The sequence below is a fragment of the Salvia splendens genome, chromosome 5 (genome assembly GCF_004379255.2).
Source record: "Salvia splendens isolate huo1 chromosome 5, SspV2, whole genome shotgun sequence".
In the NCBI taxonomy this organism is placed as follows: Eukaryota; Viridiplantae; Streptophyta; class Magnoliopsida; order Lamiales; family Lamiaceae; genus Salvia; species Salvia splendens.
Window position 1 is genome coordinate 24,411,257 of NC_056036.1, and position 13,405 is coordinate 24,424,661.

Below are 13,405 nucleotides of genomic sequence, written 5' to 3' on the forward strand. Positions count from 1 at the left end.
TATGGCTCCGTTTGAAGCTTTATATGGCAGGAAGTATCAATCCCCACTATATTGGGATGAAGTTGGCGAGAGGAAGATGTTAGGACCCGACGCCATAAAGGAAATGACCGAAATTGTGCATCAAATCCGCGCAAGGATCAAGGAAGCTCAAGATAGGCAGAAGTCGTATGCTGACGAGCGTCGAATGGAAATCAAATTCGACGTTGGTGACAAAGTGTTCTTGAAAGTATCCCCGACGAAAGGAGTTGTGAGGTTTGAAGTGAAGGGCAAGCTTAAACCGCGCTTTGTAGGACCGTACGAGATTATCGATGAAGTAGGTCCTGTAGCGTATCGTTTGGCGTTACCTCCCAGTTTTGGGAATGTGCACAACGTGTTCCATGTGTCGCAGTTGTGCAAGTACGTGTTCGACCCCAAGCATGTGATTCATCAAGAGGAAGTGATCCTAACCCCCGACATGAGCTACGAGGAAAGGCCAGAGGCAATCATAGATCGGAAGGTGCAAGAGTTGCGAAACAAGTCGATAGCATCCGTGAAAGTGTTGTGGAAACACCATGGTCCCGAGGAAGCCACGTGGGAGTTAGAAAATAGAAAGAAAGAAAAGTACCCCGAGTTGTTTATGTGAGACGATCAAATTTCGGGACGAAATTTCTGTTAAGAAGGGAAGGATGTAACATCCCAAAATTTTTGTGACCTTTATTTAATATATGTCGATTGGAAATTTCATTTATGAAATTTAAATTGTTGCTACGTGATTGAGTTTGATTATGTGGAATAAATCGTCATGGGGGAATTGGAATGAAGTGCTATTTATATTTTAAAGTGGGGAAAATCAATTTAAATAAGATCATGCATCTTGTTCTAGCCAAATAAAGTGGCTATTGTCGGCCCCTCCAATTATTGAAAATTTTATTCTTTCTTGGATTTAATTAATTGTTTTGGGATATTCATCCAAATTAAATCCAAATCAAATTATCCCTAAATTGTGCTACATGAAATTCGAACTCTAACCTATTATTTTTGTGAGTTTCGAATATTCTCTATTTTAATTAGGAGGATGAATTAGTTTCTTTGATTTAATTGGTACCTTGTTGATTTCCTTTAGCTATTTTAAATCCAATTAAATCTTGCCACATTTTATTCCCTCACCCCAATTAAATTAAGAGTTGAATTATTTCCTTGTGGCTAATTAAAGCCAATTTTCGGCCCCTTCCTTATTGTAGAGGAAATTATAATTGTTTCCTATATTGTGGAACCCTTTTTATTCAAATAAATGCCAAATTAATACCTATGTCTAATTAATTGGGGATGTGAATATTTTCCTTCTATTGTGTCTCCATCCCACACGCCCCATACGCTTTTATTTTCCTTGTGGAAATTTATTTATTTGTTACATATTTTATGGCAGTCTTTTCCTATAAAAAAATTACCAAATTTAAATCCTAATCCCTTTTAATTGAGGATTTAAATATTATTCCTTCCATGCCTTCAAAATACAGGTCCCCCTCCCCTTTTATTTCCTACTTGGAGATTTAATTTATTTTGGTTCCCTTATTTATGAAATACTCATTGTCTTGTTACCTAATTTGTGGATATATTTCTCTCCAAGTAAATACCAAATCAATTCTTTGCCAATTAAATTGCAATTTTCGAAATTCCACCCCTCAAAACACACGCCTACCTTGTATTTTAATTGCGGGAATTTATTTTATTCACCCACAATTTAATTATTTTATTTGGGTGTGAATTAAACCTAATACATAAAATAAACTAAACCCTAACCCTAGCCACTATTTTTCCCACGCCTCCCTCTCCCTCATTCTCTCCTCACACGCCTCCCCCCCCCCCCCTCTTCATTCTCTCCAAAAATCCTACATTCATCCTTGTTCTTGCTTCAATTGGAGTGGAAACTTCAAGATTCACCGAAGAACCGCCTCAATCTTTGTTTCTACCGTTTGTTTTGATCAAGAAAGGTATATTTGATTCACTTTTCCTCACTCTTCCCATTGAAACTTTGATTTGGATTCCTTCATGCATATAATGAGTGTAGAGATCGTAGATCTAAGAATTAATCGGGTGGAATGAATTGGTTGCACGAGAAAAGATGTGTGCATGCGTTTATGGTTGTATATGAATGAACTTGTGGATGAATTGTGGTAAATGCTATGCAAATTTATGAAAAACATGATTGTGAGATCCTTTGAAGCATGATTGTGTGTGGGAAGCATGAAAAATTGTGTTTGGATAAATGAGGAAGAAACCCTAATTTTCGAAATTGTGAAACCTGAAAACTGTGGTGTTCGGACAGTAGATTCCGACGTGTGTTTGACTGATCAAACGATCTTATTTTGGTGCGAAATTTTAACTGAGTAAACTTCAAGGTGTTTTCTGTGTTGTGTGAAAATTTCAGACCCTCTTGACGAAAGATGAAGTTTTAATAAATTTTTGAAGTTGACTGCGCAATTCTGCCAGAAACTTGTATTCTTGCCCAGAAAGTTTCGTTTTCTATTTGACCGACCAAATGGCCTCCTTTTGATGTGAATTTTGAACTGGACGAAATTTGAAGTGTCTTCTATGTTGTGTGAAAATTTTAGCCTTATTGGACATCGGATGAAGTTTTGTCAAATTTGTCAATTGAACTGAGAAGTACTGAGTTTTTGTGTTCCGACCAGAGAGTTGCACTTTTGTTTTGACTGGCCAGATGACATGATTTTGGTGTTAAATTTTAACGGGATGAACTTGAATGTGTCTACTGTGTTGTGACCAAATTTTAGCTTCATATGAGTTCGGATGGACTTTTGGTGATTTTTACAAACCAACCGCACCGTTCTGCCAGATTTGTTATTATGTTGAAATATCACTTGTTGCCATGTTTGGGTAAATTATATGATGTATGTATGATTAAGGAATGTATCCTATGACGTGATTATGTGTGACACGTTGAGAAATATTATGGCATGTTTTCCTTATGTTGACGAATGGTTGGGATGGGTAAATTAAGAGAACGATGAAAGGAACGATAGGACATGCATGATAATGTGAATTGATGGAAGGCTGATTTGTGTTGTGATGTTGGCAAGGGTTATTGTGTGTACGTGAGCACAAGGAACGAGGGTTTCCTTAAGTTGGATATTGAATTGTTTAAGCAAACGAGGTGGGCTTTGTTTTACAAATCTTTTTATTTTCTTAAAATATGATGTGGTGTTATAAGGGTGGTTTAACTTGTTATGTCATGCCATGTTGTTTTTGTTTGTGAGATTGTTGTCTGATGCCTAGTTGTGAAACGAATTCGGGTCTGAGTAGGGCCGCAAACCCTATCAAGCTGTGTACACTGGTGGGATCGTGAGCCGTCCTTTCTAGTCGGCCGGTCTCGTGGGCGAATAGTGTGGCCACACTTTCGCCGCACATGGAATGATGATTATGATTGATGGATTGTTAAGAAAGTGGGGAGATTATTTGACTGGTCAGTCTATGAAATGTTTTTGTGTTCTCGATGATATTTCCTAACTACATGTAAAACTCGAGATCACTGGTATGGATGACATAACTGTATAAAATGTTTCCGGCATGAGCCCATTGAGTACAACAAGTACTTAGCCCTGCATATGTTTTCCCTATGTACAGGTTGAGCTGGATGTTGCGATGGATGTTGAGTCGGCCTAGGGAATTTGGATGCGTTGTGTCTTCATACATAGGCGTCATCCTTGACTCTCTTTACAACCTTATTTCCGCTGCTATATTTTTGAACTATGCCTCAAGACTTTATTTTACTTCGTACTACTTTTGGCATGTCAAATACTTTTAGACGTTAATCCGTTGTTTACTTCGTTACTCTAAAACGGTTTTTCGTAAACTAAAACTTTTGTTCTTTCAGAAATTAATTAGATTTTGATATTTATTTTTTCCCGTCGCTTCTTTTGAAAAAATCGTTTACTAAGTCTTTGCTAATTAATAATGAATTTATGACATTAAGTGTCTTTAAGCTAAAATATTATTCATTTAAGCTAATGATGTTTTCATATAAACAGTCATCCTTAATTGTTGTCTTTATTGTTATTCCGTGGTCACGATCTCCTCGTTTATCGTACCCCTAGTATGGGCGGTCGTGACAGTCAATCCCACGAAGATGGACACGTAAGAAAGCATCTAAAGACTTTGGTTTAGAAAGCGGCTGCTGACACTAGACCTAGGAACTGTAAACATCACGCTAACAACGAACATCAAAATAACCAACTAACTTCCTAGACTGAGCAAACAACTTCCTAATATAACCAAACAGAAAGCGAGTAAGAGTGGGGACCATATTCCAGAAATAACAAGTACGGAAGAAAAAAAAGCTGCAACTAACTAACTACGGATTTAACTAACAGCAACATGCATCTCATCGACTGAATCAAATACGAATATGAAGAAAACAGAGCACATACCCAGATTCGAACAGAATATAGAAGTTCGGACGTCGGAAACTTGCGACTAGCTGGAAATAAAACAGATCTACATATACTAGACGGAATGAAATGAACACACGAAAACTAGGCATAAATCACGATCACTCTGTTTCAGCTTCAACGCCGGATCCAAGCAATCTGATCCCAACAACAACCAAAATCAACTCCATAATAATTCCCGATTCAACAAATCTGCTCCGATCAACACTAGATTCCAGTGAGTCTACTCAAACTCAGCGACCTACACGAAAATCAAGCATCCAATTCAGCAATCACGACTAGCTCAAGATAAATGACATCCATAATCGAAATTAATAGCAGCTCAAATATGGAAAACAAGAATTTCATAAACAGCGGAAATTGAACAGCAAACAGGGCCGAGCTTCGAACAGCGAAGCTCGGTGAAATTCACGACAGTAAAGTAAAATGAAAGCGATTAAATTGTTTCTTCGCCCTCTGCAAGGACGGTGTTACCCAACTACTAACTAGCAAAATAAACCCGAGAATACCCCACAATTTCCCGAATGAAACCCAAAAGTATGTAGAAGTTAGTGAGCTAGAGCTACAATCTGGTCATAAGGCCTCCACCGAGAAGGTCCCCTCTGATTGCATGCTTTCTTCTTTATATAGGTGCGGACATAATCTTCTAGAAGCCTTTGTAGAAATCTCCATTCTACCCTTCAGCTCCTTGATTTCCTCCGTCTTGTAATTTTTCTTCAAATTGCTCACTTATTCGCCAGTTTTCTTGGACCATGCAATTGTCCTTTTCTTTTCCTGGATCTGGCGAAAATCTTCTATACACCTGGCTTAAAACATGTGTTAGACCCCGCAAATACAAGAATTTTACCCTATAACCTATGCATGAAATTAGCCTTATCAAACTGCTCACACTTAAACCATACTTGTCCTCAAGTATAAAGACAAGAAAAAGAAATAAGGCGAATTTTAATGCATGATTATCCTATGACCGATTCTAAAAACCAAAAACTCCTAGACCTAGACCTAAAACAGACTCACAGAGAGAAAGAAAAAAAACGAAGAAAAACACAAAGGCATGAACCAGCTTCAACTTTTAGGCAGCCGTCCCCACAAGCTTAAGGTCAATCCGATTCGTCTACAGTCTCCAAATCCTCCTCTTTTCCTTCTCCTACTTAGTCGGTCTGTCAGTTCGTCAAGATAGCCTATTGACTTCCCACTTGTTGGATTCACTCGATCACTCATTCCTCACCATGGATGTTAGGATCGAATCACTCTTAAGTCAAAGTTATACCATTGATGCGTCGGGTTATGAGAGTTTCTCCTTTCTACAATCTCCTCCTTTTTTAACTCCTGGGTCAGGTTACTATTGCTTCCTGCCCTTAGGTATTATTTTCTCTTTTATCCCCATTTTTATATTTTCCCCTGGACTTCATCCAGCTTATGCCTCCGAATAGTAGTTAACTTCAACCCAATTTGCGTGGCAGCAGCCGCTTTCTAAACCAAAGTCTTTACATGCTTTCTTACGTGTCCATCTTCATGGGATCGACCCCTGCTTCTCTATACTAGTCTATAGTATAACGGGTTGAGGGATCTTTGAAACACGAGCTTTGTGTGTCCAACGACTGAGTCTTCTATATTCCCTTGAGTTCCTAGACCTAGTGATCTGGTGGATTCATTGGAGTTAGTAGCTCGACCTAGAACATTATAACGCACACACTACACACATCGGTCGATGAACTTTCATTTAGGTTTAGGAATTTGTGTTTTGTTTGTAGAGTCGGTCATAGGATAATCATGCATTGAAATTCGCCTTATTTCTTTTTTCTTGTCTTTCATACTTGAGGACAAGTATAGTTTAAGTGTGAGCAGTTTGATAAGGCTAATTTCATGCATTGATTAAGGGGTTGAATTCATACATTTACGGGGTCTAATAGAAAGTTCGCCAGGTTCAGGAAAAAGAGAAGGACGTTTGCATGGCGCAAGGAACTGGCGAGAAAAGTGAGCAATATAAAAAAAATGGCTAGACGGAGGAGATCACGGATGTTGAAGGGCAGAATAGAGATTTATGCGAAGGCTTCTAGAAGATCAACCCCGCACCTATATAAAGAAGAGAGCATGCAATAAAATGGGAGAGTTCGTTCCGGGGTTTCTCGGCACTTAGGCCTTGTAGCTCTCAACTCACACACACTTCTACACACTTTGTTTTTTTTTATTTTTCCAGGAACCAGAGGGGGTTTCGGGTTTCCTTTGCTGCTAGTTTGCTGTGTAAAACCGTCCTCACAGAGGGCAAAGATATAATTATTTACTTTCGTTTTATTTTGCTGACGTGAATTTCACCGAGCTTCGCCGTTCGAAGCTCGGCTTTGTTTCCTGTTGAATTCTCGTGAGATATGGCATGTTGATTTCGAGCATGAATGATGTTTTTATTTCTGTGTTTGTGGTTGTTTACCCGATTGGATGCTTTTCGTAATTGCTTGTTGATTTGAAGTAAAATCGTTGAGGATTGTGGTGGATCTGAACAGAATCGGAGTTCAGGGAGTTGATTTTGGTTGTTGTTGGATTCGGATTGCTTGGATCAAGTGGATTAAGCATCCGACGTCTGGATCTGAAACAGAGTTGATCGTGATTGATGCCTAATTTTCGTGTTTTCGTTTCATTCAGTCTAGTATATGTAGATCTGTTTTATTTCCGGCTATTTGCAAGTTTCCGACGTCCGAACTTTTACATTCTATTCGAAACTGGATATGTGCTCTATTTTCTTCATGTTCGCGTTTGATTCAGGTAAGGAGATGCTCGTCGTTGTTAGTTAAATTCTTAGTTTGGTATTTGCAGCTTTTATTCCGTACTTGCTATTTCTGGAACATGGTCCCCACTGTTTACTCGCTTTCTGTCTAGCTATATTAGGAAGTTGTTCGCCAGGTCTAGGAAGTTAGTTTAATATCTCGTATGTATGAGGATGTTCGATGTTAGCATGATGTTTTCAGTTTCCTAGGTCTAGTGTTTAACTCGTTCCTAGGTCTAGTAGTAGTTATACCTCAACCCAAAATTTGCGTGGCAGCATCCATTCACCCTTCTAGAGTCTTCTAAATGCTTTCTTACGCGTCCATCTTCGTGGGATCGACCCCTGCTTCCCTTTACTAGTTCATAGTATAGCGGGTTGAGGGTTTTTTTAATGCGGAATTTGTGTGTCCAATGACTGAGACTTCTGAGATCCTCCGAGTTCCTAGACCTTGTGATCTAGCGGATTCTCTGGTTTGAGAAGCTTGACCTAGCATAAAAACACACACAATTGAGAACCTCACCTATCACAGGGCAATCTGGCAGGTATCGGAACTCTCCTCAACGTTCCTATCGCCATTTTGTTTGATAATGGTGCATCACACTCTTTCATATCAGCACCTTGTGTGGATACTTTAAACTTGCCTATGGATGAAATTGAACATAAGATGAGAGTGTCCTTACCCATAGGAGGCCTTATAGACACCTCACGAACTTGCTCAAACGTAAAATTCACTGTGGGAAATCTGAACTTAGTGGCTCGCAATTTACATGTGATGTTGATGTGGAACGTCAACATCATATTAGGAATGGATTGGCTGGCTTGAAACTACGCTACTATCCGTTGCTAGGAGAGACAGATAGCTTTACAATACCCCGGGACGGAACCCGTAACCTTCCACGGAATCTCCATGAGGCGAAGGAAGTCCATTATTTCTGCACTACAAGCCACCACCATGATAAGAAAAGGAAGCCTTGCATACCTCGTCTATCTGAACGGAGAAGAGAAAGAAGACCGAAGATAGAGAATGTAGCAGTGGTACGGGAATTCCCCGATGTTTTTCCTGAAGCACTACCAGGACTACCGCCAGACAGGCAATTGGAGTTCACCATCGATCTGTAACCAGATTCAGCCCCAGATTCATCTGACCCAGTGTATCGCCATGGGATGCACCAGTACTTTTCATGAAGAAGAAGGACGGGACATTGAGGATGTGTATCAACTATCGAGAGTTGAACAAGTTGACCCTCAAGAACATGTACCCTTTACCAAGGATCGACGACCTCTTTGACCAACTGCAAGGAGCCGGTGTGTTCTTGAAAATGGATTTGAGATCAGGTTATCACCAACTAAAAGTCCGACAGGACGATATACCCAAGACTACATTCCGCACCAGATATGGCCATTACGAGTTTACTGTAATGCCTTTTGGACTCACAAATGCCCCAGCTGTGTTCATGGATCTAATGAACCGCGTGTTCCACCCATACATGGACAAGTTCATCCTAGTCTTTATAGATGATGTGCTCATTTACTCGAAGAACGAGAAGCAACACGAGGAGCATCTGCGGACCACTTTGGAGACGTTAAGAGCCGAGAAACTCTATGCTAAATTTAGCAAGTGTAAGTTTTGGCTTAAGGAAGTGAATTTCCTTGGACACATAGTGACTGCAGAAGGGATCCGGGTAGATCCTGCCAAAGTAGAAGCAATACAACGTTGGCAGTCACCAACGACACCAAATGAAATTCAGAGTTTCCTAGGATTGGTGGGATACTATCGAAGATTTATTGAGGGATTTTCCAATATAGCAAGGCCAATGACTCAGCAACTCAAGAAAGGAGTTAAGGTCGATTGGACACCAGAATGCGAAGCAAGTTTCCAGCTGTTAAAAGAAAAGTTGACCACAACACCAGTTCTTGCTGTCCCCGAACCGGGAACAGGTTATGTGGTGTATACAGATGCATCAAAGGTCGGACTCGGATGTGTGCTAATGCATAATGGCAAGGTGATCGCATATGCATCGTGTCAGTTGAGGCCGCACGAGTTGAACTACTCGACGTACGATTTGGAATTGGCGGCAGTGGTACATGCTTTGAAGATTTGGAGACATCATCTCTATGGAGTTCGATGTGAGATCTTCACGGACCACAAGAGCCTCAAGTACTTCTTTGAACAGAAAGATCTGAACATGCGGCAAAGCAGATGGCTAGAATTAGTCAAGGATTATGACTGTGGGATAAATTATCATCCAGGCAAGGCGAACGTGGTAGCAGACGCCTTGAGCAGAAAGACTGCGCCTCAATTGGCCACTTTCCTCACACAGGATGAGGAGCTCATCCGTGAGTTTGCTAAGATGCGAATGGAAGTGATAAGAGCACCGGAGACGGTGGACAGTAGAATTGCCACCTTGGTGATAGAGCCAGATTTAAGTGCCAGGATCATAGATGCTCAAAGACGCGATGATGCATTAGAGAAAGTTTGTCTGAAAGTGAGGACGGGGAAGGAAGAAAGTTACCGCGAAGAAGCGGATAACGCCCTCACTTTTGAAGGGAGACTGTGTGTACCCAATGATGAGGCACTCAGTAACGAAATCATGAGTGAAGCTCATGAGACACCATACACCGCCCACCCTGGAAGTACGAAAATGTACCAGGACATGAAGAAACAATTCTGGTGGAATGGCATGAAAAGGAGCATAGCGTTGGTTGTGGAAAGATGCCTGGCATTTCAGCAAATGAAGGCTTTACATCAACGACCCTATGGGAAATTACAACCCCTTGAGATTCCAGAATGGAAATAGGAGCACATTGCAATAGATTTCGTGACAGGACTGCCAAAGTCCCAACGAGGAAATACTGTCATTTGGGTGATTATAGATCTCCTCACCAAGAGTGCTAACTTTATACCAATCCGTGTCACGTATGGATCAGACAAGTTGGTTCAGATCTACGTGCAAGAAATCATACACTTACATGGAGTACCGGTAACGATCACCTCAGATCGTGATTCAAAATTTACTTCTAGATTTTGGATGAGCCTGCAGCAAGAGCTGGGCACCCGATTAAATTTCAGTACCGCATTCCATCCACAGACGGATTGACAGTCCGAAAGGATGATCCAGACATTGGAATATATGTTAAGAGCCGTAGTGCTCGACCGTGGAGGAAACTGGGAGCCAGTACTACCACTCATTGAGTTTGCTTACAACAACAGTTATCAGGCAACTATAAATATGGCCCCGTATGAAGCACTTTATGGAAGGAAATGTAGATCACCACTTTACTGGGATGAAGTCGGTGAGAGCAAAATTCTTGGACCGGACTCTATGGAAGAGATGATAGGAATCGTCTGACAGATCCGATGAAAAATCAAAGAAGCCCAATATAGGAAAAAATCTTACGCAGATGTTCGCAGAACCGATCTACAGTTCAAGGCGGGAGACAAAGTTTTCCTGAAAGTATACCCGTCAAAAGGGATAACGAGATTCGGTGTCAAGGGCAAGCTAAGACCGCTTTACATCGGACCCTATGAAATCCTAGAAACAGTTGGCCATGTGGCGTAGATTGGCACTTCCGCCGAGTTTCGGAAATGTGCACAATGTTTTCCATGTGTCGCAATTGAGAAAATATGTGTTCGACCCCAAACACATAGTCCACCATGAAGAAATGGTATTGGAACCGGATTTGAGCTATGAAGAAAAGCTTGAAGCAATTTTGGATCGAAAAGTAAAGGAGTTGAGGAATAAAGTTATTGTAACGGTGAAAGTTCTATGGAAGCATCATGGTCGCGAGGAAGCTACGTGGGAGCTTGAAGACAAGATGAAAGAGAAGTACCCGGAGCTTTTTGAATGACTCAAGAAAATTTCGAGACGAAAGGGTAGAATGTAATGACCACGAATTTTTTTTATCTTAACCCTATTAAATGATTATCGAACCATGAAGCGAATGCCTCTTCCTAATTACCTTAAGTACGATAATTATACAATCTCTATGTCCGATTTGCACGATTAAAGACTAACATAGATCTGAAAATTTAAAGAAAGGAACGAGGATCGAATAAAAATGAAATGTGTCCGTTTATTCCTTAAGTAAATAAAATACAACGTATTAAATTCCGAGCTATGTCTTAGCTTACAAAATATACGACAATGAAAATAAAGGTAAAATATACATAAAAATGTCGAGGAAAACTCTTGAATCTATTCTTTCCCAAGCCAAACCACGCCACACGCGATCTTGTCCCCGATCAGCCGTCGGGCCGAGAGCAGCGAGCCATGGCGCGGGAGGGCGTTTCCAGCCAACTACTCCTCCACCCCTACAAATTTCAGCTGTAAACAGAACCAAACAAGGCCTTTAACACACCGATAACTAGCAAACAAATTCAGTAAGGTAAGAGGCAGCACTACCTTTTTTTGTTGAAGACCAAAAATTGCCAAAATAGGGAGGATGGAGGGCTGCAAACTCCTGCACTCCCCAGCCTGAGCACAGGCTACCACAAGACAAACATGGCAGCCCCTTCAACCTGCAACATCTGCCCCAGCAGCTGCAGCAAAGCTGCAGTTAACCACCATTTCAGTTGTGCACCTGCCAAAAAAAAATCGCACCAAGGACTTGCAGTTAAGGTGGCTGCAACGGCCAGAGAAGAGGGGCCTGCTGCAGAAGGAAAACAAAGTATACAACAGCTCAATTAATGCTTCACTAGTACACGGTCTGTCTATGAAACCCCTCCGTATGCCCCATTTTCCTCTTCCTCCCACATATACAAAAATCTCAGTAACACAACAGTTGGGTGGGCAAGTAGCAATCCCGAGTGCAAATCCGAAATCTCAAAGGGCAGAAACCCCCCAACGAACAGGGTTTGAAGGGGTTAAATCCACCCCAATGAATAACCACTTTAATCACAACAATTGCAAAGAGTCCTCCAAATAACAGTTATACAATCTTCACTACTCAATCCTCAACAAAACTCACAAGAAAGTCCCAGCATCAGTTACGAATAAGTCCTCTAAACACCAAACATCACCTAATCAAACGAGCTAAACAATAAAAGATTAGAGGACTTAGCTTGCGCGAGGCCGACTGACGATGGAGCCCCGGAAGCTGCCGCGAGACAGCTACTGTGTCGACAGCGAATGGACGGCAGGCGTTGGTGTATGGAGCGACGGATGCGGCGCCCCGAGCCTCGCCGAGCAGCAGCTGAGGTAGAGGCCTCGCGAAGTGACGTCAAGCCCTGTTCGAATTCAGATAGAAAGGAGAGACGGCGGGTTTCCGGCCGTGACAAAACCCGGAGACGACGGCAGTAGCTCGAGAGAGTATCGGCCGGGGCGGTGGTGACCGACGGGCGAGGCGGCGCCGAGGCCTCTTCGAAATTGGGTTTTTCCCCATTTAAGATCCGTCTAAATTAAAAAGGGAAGAGAGGGACGAGACAGGAAGAAACGGAGGGAGGCGGCGGCGAGCGGCCGGTGGGTCGTCTTCGCCAAGGAAGGGAGGCTGCCGATTTTGTGAGAAGTAAGGGGGTTAGGGTTTGGAATTGATTTGGGGGATTTTGGAGTGAGGGAGAGTCGACGAGTGAGAAGGGAGTTTACTGTTGGGCCACTTTCTTTGGGTCTAGGAAAATTTTAGTATTTGGACCACCTTCTTTTAATTATTTTGGGCGACTGCGAATAATTAATTTGGGGCTATAGAATTTAATTCCTTAAGCAATGAAAAATGTTAGCCATTTTAGTACTTTGTCCAATAAACAGTTAAATTGGACCTTTGCCATTTTAATCCAAAAGAACTAAATTTAAGAATGGACAAATGATAAATTAAATCATAGAATGGGCTATCAATTAAAAATACAAGCATGACTAAAAGTCTAATTTAGTCTATAGGCTTTCCTAATGTTTTGCCAATTAAATGATGGGTAGCTGCTATATAATTTAGCGGCATTTAAAGATAAAATTTCCGGAATTTAACTAATGCTCGAATATTTCCGCAAATTTCCAAATAAATTAAATCGCTTTATTTAACTAGTACTTAAGGATTTTATGGATTTAGGAAAAGAGAAAGTAAAAAATGATCACACACTTAGGAATGCATGCATGTTAAATAAATAAACTCTTAAATCTAATTTAAGTGTACTTATTATTTATAAAGGGGCGTCTTCGCACGACAAGTGAAATCAAGTCGAGGGACGCTCATGTGAGAGTTTAAGCAAACG

General features: G+C 41.1%; 1 long non-coding RNA gene across 1 annotated transcript; it reads right to left on the minus strand.

Annotated features, from left to right (window-relative positions):
* Window positions 1-11,260: 11,260 nt before the first annotated feature.
* On the minus strand, window positions 11,261-12,893 carry LOC121805128. The gene is made up of 2 exons (XR_006051261.1): window positions 11,610-12,893; window positions 11,261-11,531 (listed from the first exon to the last, which is right to left on the minus strand). It is a non-coding gene; the product is annotated as an uncharacterized LOC121805128 (long non-coding RNA).
* Between the last annotated feature and the right edge of the window lie 512 nt (window positions 12,894-13,405).